The 11,538-nt window shown below is 34.9% G+C and overlaps 1 pseudogene; it reads left to right on the plus strand.

Moving 5' to 3' along the window:
- The first annotated feature begins 6,563 nt into the window (after positions 1 to 6,563).
- LOC149171742 (small ribosomal subunit protein uS8z/uS8w pseudogene) lies at positions 6,564 to 7,295 on the plus strand (annotated as a pseudogene).
- The last annotated feature ends 4,243 nt before the right edge of the window (positions 7,296 to 11,538 follow it).

Consider the following 11,538-nt stretch of genomic DNA (forward strand, 5'->3'; position numbering starts at 1 on the left):
CCAGTGGTTGTTCACATTCCACACCAACCCATAGAGGATTAGGTGTCCAACATTCCCCCCTTAATTCAAAGGGGTATGTATGAGTCCAAGAAGAGAGTTGTAATACAACATGTGCAAAAATGCAAGGCAACCCTAGGTTGAATGTGACCTTTGAAATGTTGGTATAAGGGGGGTGGTTTAAGGATGACCACCAACACTGGAATGCTTAGCGCAGTTCCCAAAACTCTTCCAAATCTGGCATGAAGTTGAGGTCTTCTGCTAGATGAAGTACTCATGATGGTTTAAGGTTGATCAACATCTGAAGGCATGCTCAGGGGCATCTTTGTGTCTGGATACAACTCTGAATCTTGTATGGAAGGTTGTGGCTCACACTTGGCTTTGAAGCTTGTAGATGACAATCACTTCCCCCCTTGTCAGATACAACGTAAGATGATGGAGAAAACTCAACTGCAAATTTTTTCAATATTCTAGAACAAGTTCGGACATATGACTGAAATATCTTCTTGGTCGTTGAAGTCCATTGCGAAGAAGCGATCCATCTAATATGAATCTTTGTTCTTGTAGGAGGCTTTTTTTTTTAAGCATCTATTTGAAGAGTGAGTGGTTTTATGACAGTGCTCACATGGATGAAAATCAAAACAATGATCTTTCATATGGCTAACTCGGTCAGAATGTTGGCATATAACATTATGTTGTGGCTGCTGTGAATGGGGAGCAAGATCTGAAACAAGTGAAGATGAACTACCGTGGAGAAACCAAGCACTTTGAAATTGGATGGGCTTTGAGTAATCTGGAATATGAAAGGACAAATCATTTTCATATCCAAGACCAATTCTGTGCTTGTTATGGACAAGCTCTTCCCAAGGTCTGATGACCAACTTGGGAAGTGAAGGCTGAATTGATGCATCTGCATATAACTCTGTTGCTTCATTAGGCACTGGATCTAAATCAATTGTAACATTATTTCCTTATTGTTTATGGGAGTCTCTTTCAATCTTCTAAACATAAACATGTTCATAATGATGAATCCATTGCTATAATTCTTCCTACTACAATTTAGATTCAAGCTACAAAAAAACAATGTTTTGTTTTGCATTTTGTAAACAGGTTCAAATATCAGAAATACTATTCATGTTGATGTTTACCATCTCATCTATAATAGAGACTGTCAGGGCATTTAACAACTCTAATGTATCATCAATTCGATCCATTTCAAAACAATTGAATTAGAGGAATGGTGTTGGCTTTGACTATAGATGCACCATGTAATTTTGAACTATTCACACCATCTCATGAACTAATGCAAATTTACCTTCTCCAATTATACAATACAATTGAGGAGGCATATATTCTATGCTAAATGTGTTTACATCACCATAACTTGTATGAAATCAGTTGTCAAGACTCACAATTTGGCTTCTATTTACAGTCAATACTCAACACACATAAATTATTCAGTCCTTAGTCTTCATAGCTTGGATTCATAACTATTTTTTCATGAATAGGAATATAAACTACTCAATCTACAACACATACATTCCAATGCATTAAGAGCTAGCACTCTCTCTCTCTCTCTCTCTTAAAGCATAAGCTTCAACCATTAAAGAATGGAATAATGCAGAATGGTTTTCAAAACACCACCTCAGATTTACAATGACCAGCACACATGTATGTCATCACCATAATTCAAAACATGACCTTCATATTTTTATCGTATCTTGCACGGTCGTCAAGAAAGGAGATCCGACACTAAATTCAACATACATTTCACACATTATGTGATTTATATGTAAGAACAATGACATCAATGCATCGGGAGGAGACAAAATGGCCATACCCTTGCAACAATTAGACCCACAGCCATCAAGACTTCGATTTGCAAGAGTCCAGTTCTCCAACCAATGTATGAAGAGACTATAGAACTCAAGAAGATTCAAGGCTTCAATGTAGAGACAACACATAATTCAATGGTGGTTCAATAAATTCTATTTTGTATTTCACCACATGTACAATTCACCAACATAGCATAAGATTAACGCTCCAAAATTTGCTAAGATTTTGTGATTGATGAGACTATCAAGACCATGACACATTTCGTCGATGTGGTCTTCAATGGTGGATTTGACCATTGGAAAAAAAAAATTCCTACCTCAATACTAAGTAAACTTTTGAGAGTGGTGGGGCTTTGAGTGTTTCTGGGAATTTTTAATGAGCTTCCCTTGAACAACCTTTAAAAGGTCTTCATAGTAGCTATCTGGCACAGTGGACCACTTGTTTGTAGCACATGAAACCGATAGCTGGACCTTTGGCCTTAATGCAAGTAGAATCCCCTTCCCGATCAGCCTCTTCAAGGTAATGATATTAGAGAGTGCAGAAAGTGAGAGCGAAGACACACCAATCCCTCTTCTAGCATTGCCAATGGTATGGAAGCATGGGGTCACAGAGCATAGATGATGGTATGGAAGCATCGGTTTCCTCTGCATGGAGTATGGAGGCAATGTTTGGAGTCTGCAGGAGGATCTGCATTTGCAGTATTGTAGAGAATTTGAACACACAAAAATGATTTAGATCACAACATAGAGAATTGCACAAAGATGCTTCCAACTAGAATATCAATTACAATTTAATGGGAATAGACTAAAGAGGTAGAGAATCATTGATTAGAATTCTATGTAAAGTAATGAAATGCTCTTCTAGGCGAGTGCCTAAGCAAAGAAGAAAAATGTTATGTCTATAACTGACAGGTTCAAGAGAGAAATTAATGGCAGGCAGGTTCTGCACAGTTGATAGGATCTTAAAATACCTAGGCCTCTATTTTCAGATTGTTGGAATGTGCGTTACAGTCGGAATCACAAAATTGATAATTATATGAATGTAGAGAGGAGGGAATTTAGAGTTGTGAACTATTTCCGACCCATTGACAGAGAATGATTAGGTCTAAATGTCATAACTAACGGCTAAGAATAGTAGAGTGAATCGGTAGAGGCATAGGCGAGGTACAGATGGTGATAATTCAAGCTAGTGCATAGATGTCAGGATCATCAAGGCCGAGGTATCCATTTCAAAAGAGGTAGCATTTGAATATTGTGCTATATGTTACAAAGGAGAATTATTGCACAAAAGTAAACGAGACATAATTCAAGAGATGTTACAAAGGCAGAGATCTAAGACCTGCGACCTTGCATATGAGGGAAAAGTGCTAGTTTTTTTTCTATATGAGGACAATGGGTAGAGGTACATGACTAGCATGTATGGAAAGGCCATAAAAAAAAACCTCACATAAACAAGTGGCTCATACTTGAGCAGGGAAGGAGATCGCCCACTCTGATACCATGTTAAACTCACATGGAATGTCAACAACTAATGTGGAAGATAAGCATTAGATTCCATATATTATTGATATGATATATATTTACAGTACATGGTATGACCCTTGGATTCATACTTCAAGTAGTCTCTTGGACTCTGGTGGTTGTTCACATTCCACACCAACCCATAGAGGATTATGTGTCCAACAATCCATATGCTATATTGGAGGATCGTGGTGATAAAAAGTAACATAAAAATAGAAGCAAATATTTGAAACTTAAAAAGGGAATCTCTCTCAAGAAGAACGTTTTCTACTCTTTAGAAGATTTTATCTCATTAAAAGAGAGTGATTGACATAAATTTGATAAGGGCAAAGAATAATTACTACTTGTGGCTGTGGAGGCTTACAATGTTGATTAAGAAAATAAAGACAACAAGACAAAGAAATTATATTCAAAGGAAGAAGATGTTGAAAAAGAAGTAAATCATGAGGCATAACTTATCTATGCATTGGATGAATAGTTAGAGGAAAAAATAAAAGCATAAGGAATTATTGCAGAAATATGAAAATAATGATCATAATTTTGAAGACGTGGCGATCATCCTCCTAATGATAGAACTAGGATAGTCCAAGAGAATAAAATAAATAATGATAAGAAAAATAAATGAAATGGAAATAAATTGCGAGAATCTAGAATCAAAGGTTATTTCCTTGAGAAGGGAGCTACATAAATAAAATGCTCAGTTGAATTAGAGTTTAAAGTTTGTAGAGGGGAATGAAACATCAAATAATACTATAAGTTTCCATAGGTATTTTCCTATTAAAATAGGCCTTGGTTAAGAATAAAATTATGAGATATTCAAGGGAGGATCAAGCTCAAAGAAATCATAAAAGTAGTGCAAATAAAGACTTAAAATTTATGTCATTGTGGTCAAAAGATATGTCAACAATGAAAGAAACAGCATGAATGAAGTTAAGACCAACAAATACGTAACCCTATCAACAATACAAGTAGCACTAAAAATGGTGTAAGGAATCAACAAAGATCTATTTTTTCTCGCAACGATGGTTAAATGGGTTCAAAATAACCATTTCTATAAGAAGGCCTCTCATATCCATGAATCAAAATATATTTTATGGCTATTGATTTTGTTTTAGTAACTTCGATCATAAGGCAATAAATTGTAGAATAAATAGAAGAAGAGGATCTTATAAGAATTTGATGAATGGCTATGTTAAAAAAGAACCTAGAAGTCCATTTGAAGGTGGAGTTAGAAGATACAACTCATTTTATCCCCTATTGGATCATATTCAATGTTACAAGTGAAATAATTTTAGAGAAAAAGAATTTGATTATAAAAGTGGCTCAACAATGCCTCCCAAGCAAAAAAAATCAAGAATAATGCATAAAGGTTTGGAAAAGTAAACAAGAAAAATGGGAGGAATGTGGATTTTCTCTATATGCTCAATACTAAGGAAGTTAATGGTGTATAGATAGTGGGTGTTAAAAACATATGACATGATATAAGAGAAAACATGTCTCTCTAAAGATTAGGTTCTTTTGTCATGAGCTTATGATTTATTGGGCTTAAAAATTGAATGTGAAATACCAAAGATTGATAATAAGCTATTAAGAATACGATGAAACAAATAAAACATTGCAGATAACAAAAAGAACACAAACGAGATTGATAACAAAATTCACCCACTGGGGGTTATGTCTCTGAGTCTGCTTCCAATAAAGTGGTATCTTCAATTATGATGTAAAATGACTCAAATTACATCAATCTCTCAATCTTGAAATTTGGTTCTTTACTTCTACAACTCCTTTTGAATCTATCTAAAGGTAAAAAAATCTACAAGTTATCACAAAAATACTTATATGGGTGGTACAAATTGAGAGATCTTTAGCTTTCTAATGAATTTCAAGTGTGGCATGTTGGCCAAACATTTTGCAATATATAGTAGTGGAAGATCTGCATCCCATGGTCAAACCCATGGGGGTTATGACCCTTTGTTACATCAACATATTAAAATTGTTATATTGTTATAACAACCATACCATATATAACCATATGCTTAATATTAAAATGTCGACACATTATTTATAAACCAATACAATCCATATATGAACTATATTAAAATTATCAACCCACATGCCTTGGTTGTTGTCAACATTCTTCTTGTTTATGATATGTCATTGTGTCATAACCCAATAGCCCCTTGTATTAAATATATGTTATATATACTAGTAATTTCCCCTAAAGGTACGAAAGTACACTAAAGGAATAGAAGATAAAGAAAATTGATACTTTCAAATAAAGTTGTTTGTTTCAGCTCATTGGCTTGCTCGATGAGAGTTCATCGTTAAACTTTTCATTCCAATTGTCAAGAGAAAGCTCAAAAGAAAAGGTTCAGTTGTGCGGTGTTTTAACTAAAATATTCATAGCGAATCCAACACCATCTTAGGCTATCATTGGTAGCCCATTAATTTCTTTAATGACCCAATAATATGATTTGAATATTGACTCCATTCCATCTCAAAAATTTTCCATCTCAAATGCTTGTCTCTTTCTTATCATTTGATCCTCTCAAATCAAAATTAAGAAAAACTTCTCTCTTTGTAAGTTACTCATTCTATAACATATCTAAATGAAGTTCCATATTATATGATTGGATGCAAATGAGAAATATCCCCTCGCATTCAAGAGTTGTATTTATATGATGGAAGTGATATTCCAAATGAAAGGTTGTGGAATTTACACTATCTAATATGTTCTATACCTATGTTAGTATGCATCATTTCATAGTAGTTCTAAATTAGATCTACTCTAATTATACTATGTTTTTAATTCACGGAGTGCGATCCAGGAACTTTAGTGAACGTAACCATCTAACATGACTTGTAAAACATAAAAATTTAACTATAGGAAAAATAATCATACGATTCCTATCCAATAGCGCCCTTATAATATATTATATAGTCTACATATTTCCTCCCTTCGCTCTCGTAAATTATTGTTGTTGTGTAAAGTTGAAAATGTTTCTGTGAGTTTCACCCGAGGCCAAAAATCGATTTGATACTACGGGGTAAACATTTCGTGGGGTGAGCATGAGGTATCGACTTTCTTATTAAAAAGAGGAATTTGATCGTGAAGGGAAGCCATAGAAATTGTAAATGAGATTCAGTTCCACATTTCTTCATACTGATAGCGAACCAAGATGTGTTGGACATACCTAAAATGTACTAAAAATGGGTAACAAGGGTGGTAAATGCATGTCTAACATGGGTAAATTTTGGGTTTACTAACAATGAAGTCATAGGCCATATTTTCTCAAGTAGAACGACCCAACACTAACTCCCTTCTATATAATACTTTTGGTTTCTATTTCTTCTTCACAAGAACTCATTGTCAAAGTTTAAGAGTCTCCACAAACCTTTTGTGGACAAAGCTTTTCCGAATTAACAAATACAAAATAAACACATCTTTAGCTTTGGGACCAAGCCTAAGTGGAGAAAGACAACAAGAAAGCATTTGCAAGCTCCAGCAATGGTAGCGGGAGGAGATCAATAGGGATTATATAAGTGACCATAGTGAGGATTAGTGTTTTGAATGATGCCCTTAGTAGCATGTATAGTGCATAAAGGCATGGAAATCAACAAGTGATAATCGTGGAAACATTAGAAGTCATCATCAAGTTCCTCCAAGTAATGCAAAAGCATTGTTATATTAAAGAGTTTGAGCTAGTTAAAAATTGTAGAGCAGGGAAAATTGTTGTAGAGATTAATGGAAGTCTCAACAAATGTGAAGTTATTAGTCGTCGTTTTAATATCGGAGTGAAAGGAATTGAGTCATGGACTTCTCGCCTCCTACCATCTCGATAGTTTGGATTCATTGTTTTGACAACATACACTGGCATCATGGACCATGATTAAGTCAGGAGAACGAATTTTGGCGGAAAACTTTTGGGATGTTTCTATTAGAGGCACCTCCTATCTTTCTTCTACATGGAGATTAGAGTTGGTTCATCGGGATTGTAGTTATTTTCAAGAGTTAAGAAGTGTTGGATGGTTTTTTTACATTTGTATTCAAAGGGAGAATTTGACTCTTATATTTGTATGAAAAAAAAATACAAAATACATCTTTCTCTATGGCTAAATCTAAAATCGACAGTACTTAAAACAATAAACAACTGAATATTTGAATGATTTTTTCAAGATCCATTGCTCTTTATGCGAAAATATTTTTATATAATATCTATGCATGTCAATTTATAAAAAATAATGTCTCCAACTCTTTTATATTCATATATATTTCCTGTACTATTCTTAAGCGACTTGCTTCAACATAATTATCATCGGGAACGAAAGCTATCATTGAATGGAGAATTGATCGCATCTGACAAGGGATTAATATTGATCAATTTGTATGAGTATCATATCAGAAAAAGAATTGGCATCAGGAAATGAACATTTTAGATCGAACATCAAATTATTCTCGACTAGTGATACGAAGAACATTACATATTGGACATCAAATTTCTATTCCTCTTTTGTATTACCAGGAAATAATTACATATTGGACACCAAATTCTTCAAGAAGATGATTACATATTTCATCAGTATCGCTACAATTAAATATCCATCGATTGGCCAAAAAGCACACCACATTAGCTCATTTGCATTGATGGAATTAAATACAGAATGCACAAGAATGAGATTTCGCCATAGTTCCATGGATAAAGATGTTGTTGCAATTTGGTTGTCTACATTCCCCTTTTCCTCTCTACCTAGAAACAGAAAAAACCTTCATGTCCACACCTCCAAATATTTATCTCACATCGCTACTTGCCAAAATACTTCGAGCAACCGACCTCTTTTTTGCCTCAGCCACATCTCTACATGAAACCATTGACCCAAGTTGCCTTGTTTAGAAGCAAGTTGTTGTTGCTGCTTAGTCATAATGGAAAATGCCTACCTAAATATATATAACAAAGAGAAAGAGTAAGAGTGATTCATTTTTCTTGTTTCTTCCTTGTTTTAGATGCAGATAAACAATCTCGAGTAGCACTCAATATTATTTCCTCAATATCAAAACCAAAGAGCCCAAACGTAATAACTTCATTATTTTTCCAAAGCCATCAATAGTAGAGATAAAATCAGAGAAAATAAAATATTAAATAAACAACTTCATCAGGAATGAAGCAAATTTTAGAAAGAGGTTGTGAAGGGGGTGTGCGGGATCTTCGTAGTAGTTTATGGGCAGTGGCCCCCAATTCAACCCCAAATTGTGCGTAGACTATGAGTAGTAATGCTTCACCTATAAAAATATTCTCGCGCATTAATGAATTGCAGGCATTATAACTAGTATATGTTTCAGTAATCAGAGAATATACAGGGGAAGGGGCACCTAATGATTTTTCTTTGACACTTTCTCTTGTGATGTAGACACCCTGAACAAATTTCATAGCCATTGAAATACTTGCTTTTTAGCTTCTTCGGATGAGATGAGATAGAGAGCCTTTCAAGTAAGTTTGTATAATCCAGTAAGTTAGAGGCTTGCGACGATTGTTGTATTCAAAAAACTCTTTGTAAATAAATTAATCAATGGCTGGATAAAAGGTTGATATTTTGCGTCTACTAGCAAAGGAAGAACTTCTACATCTTTGAAATCATGAACGGTAATAGGTGCATTAATTGCTCCATTGAGGGAATCTCCATGAACGTGAGGAGTTGTACTGCAACCAATGAAGAATATTGCAGGGGTTTAAAGAGGAATTATGGTTTTATGGTCGATTAGATATAAAATGGAGATCAAACCGAGAGAACCCGCTCACCATCCACTGTCACGCAAATGAGGATAAGCAAAAAACCATTTCCACGTGTAATTTTTTTACTCAATGAAGGATGACAAAAATGGAGTGTGCGGATTGGTTAGGGTGAATAATGTCTTCCCACCCCAACCCTACAAAGAAAATACCTTTGTAAACATATAAGATACCAACAAACATATAAGATACCAACATAAACCATAGTACATAAACACACACCAAATATACCTCGTATATAGTCCATGTTTTATCATTTTTTCGACAATGGTTATGTAATCTGTTAATGTGATGTCGTTAGCAACCAACCAATCTTGGTGGACTCCACCAGCTACTCTCTTTTTTAGGAAATACAACATAATATGACTTTAAATATACTACAACAACCAAATATTCTAATGGTTTTCCTTTTGGCCTATTGGTAGAGTGTTGCAATATTTCAGGAGGTTATAGTTTCAAAACTTGTTGATGATGGTATATTTAACGACTTTTGTTCTCTGCCACGTCGTACACTTTTATAGGGCCACATGAACCCCATTCATTGGACCATGCCACTGCCAATTCACCAATCTTATAATTAAATGTGTCAATTAAATCATTGCAACGTGTTATTTGTAGTCTTGCCATGTGTCATGGAAAATTTGACTTTGTACACTTTTATATGGCCACATGAACCCCATTCATCGGACCATGCCATTCCCAATTCACCAATCTTATAATTAAATGTGTCAATTAAATCATTGCTACGTGTTGTTTGTAGTCTTGCCATGTGTCATGGAAAATTTGACTTTTTCTTAACTAGATGTCACAAAACATCAAACTATGATAACTTCTTCATATGCAGTTGCTTTCATGTGATTCGAATTGCATTGGAATCGTCTCGTCAAGCTCTTTGAATTGACACTACTTTAATTAAACTTTCGAGACTTTAAATATTAGGCCATTCTGGATCCTCCTAGATCAATCGTCTCCATTAGGAAGATTTTTGACCACTGAAAGGTAAACTAATAAGTAAATAGGTGAGGCTATTTCTCCCTCACTTTATTGATCTCAATCCACCATACCTTTCTTGGATTGATTCCATTAAGACCCACTCGAATATATTCCACATCTCCACAATGTGAAGTCCTTGACTTCCTATCTAGAATGACATCTTCCTGCAACTTATCTAGATACTCATGAGAAAAATTATCAATGGAATGAACTTGAACACTCTCATCCTCATATATGATCATCGATGGTTCATACAATTTCAAATTCCTCACATTCACAACTGAATAAATATGCATATATGGTGGTAGGTGTAACTGAAAAATATTACTGGAAATTTTCTCTAAAATAGTAAATGGGCCGTACAACATTGGCATGAGTTTCTTACCTTCCCCTATTAACCTATCCATGTTAATTTGCAACCAAAATTGATCACCAACTTGGAAATGATAATCCATCTCATGTTTAAAAATCCTAGCCTTATATTGGGCTTGAATCTTCTCCAATTGTTCATGCACTGCTTGATGTACCATTGCCATCGTCTCTATGAATTTTTAGGCCTTATCTTCATCTTTATGTTCATTAGGATCAACATCCTTCCCAAAAACCAAATCCAATGGACACTTTGATAAGTAACCAAAGAAAACTTAAAATTGAGGTCTTTGAGTTAATGAAATTAATGATTGCTTCTAGGCATGTTGGGTTCATCCCAAATGTTAGGATGCTTGTTGCAGTATCCTCGGAGTAAATATACCATAGTCATGGTAACCACCTTTCTATGTTCATCAGTATCTAGATGAAAAGAAGTACTCCTTTTGAGCATGGTGTCCATCATTCTCCACATGGTTGACCAGAACTCTTCTAGAAAGTGAGGATCTCTATCTAATATAATATAAGTGGGAAATCCAAAGTGAACCCAAATGTTGGCTTGATGGGCCCTGACTCAGGTTCAACGTTAATTAGCCAAGCAAATCCCTACACTACTGGCCCTTTCAACATCAATCGACGGAATGCAGAATGAGGTCTCACCCGAAGCAGTATGGGGGGATGTAGGAACTAAGTTTCCACACCTTAAGATGGTAATGATGTCACTTTATACCCTAACCCTTCCTTCACACAGATTGATAAGCCCTTTAGGGCTTTTCAATATACTTACCTTAGTCATCCTCTAGAGCTTCGCAAAGGCCTACTACTGTCTTTTGCGTACCCTAAACAGGTGATTCAGAAACTTACATGCCTTTGTAATTACTCTTACTACTGTATTTACCTAGATTATCTTAAGTAGTGGATAACCTCAACATGCATTATGATTATCTTCGCGTAAACTGATATTCCTACTTCGGTTCATATAAAAAAGTAAAACTCATAGATTCGCACATCAATACAACATTAAATCATAAACCCAGTAT

Source organism: Pinus tabuliformis, chromosome 4_2, assembly GCF_031772625.1.
Source record: "Pinus tabuliformis cultivar Carrire ecotype Pingquan chromosome 4_2, CPIR1, whole genome shotgun sequence".
Taxonomy (NCBI): domain Eukaryota; kingdom Viridiplantae; phylum Streptophyta; class Pinopsida; order Pinales; family Pinaceae; genus Pinus; species Pinus tabuliformis.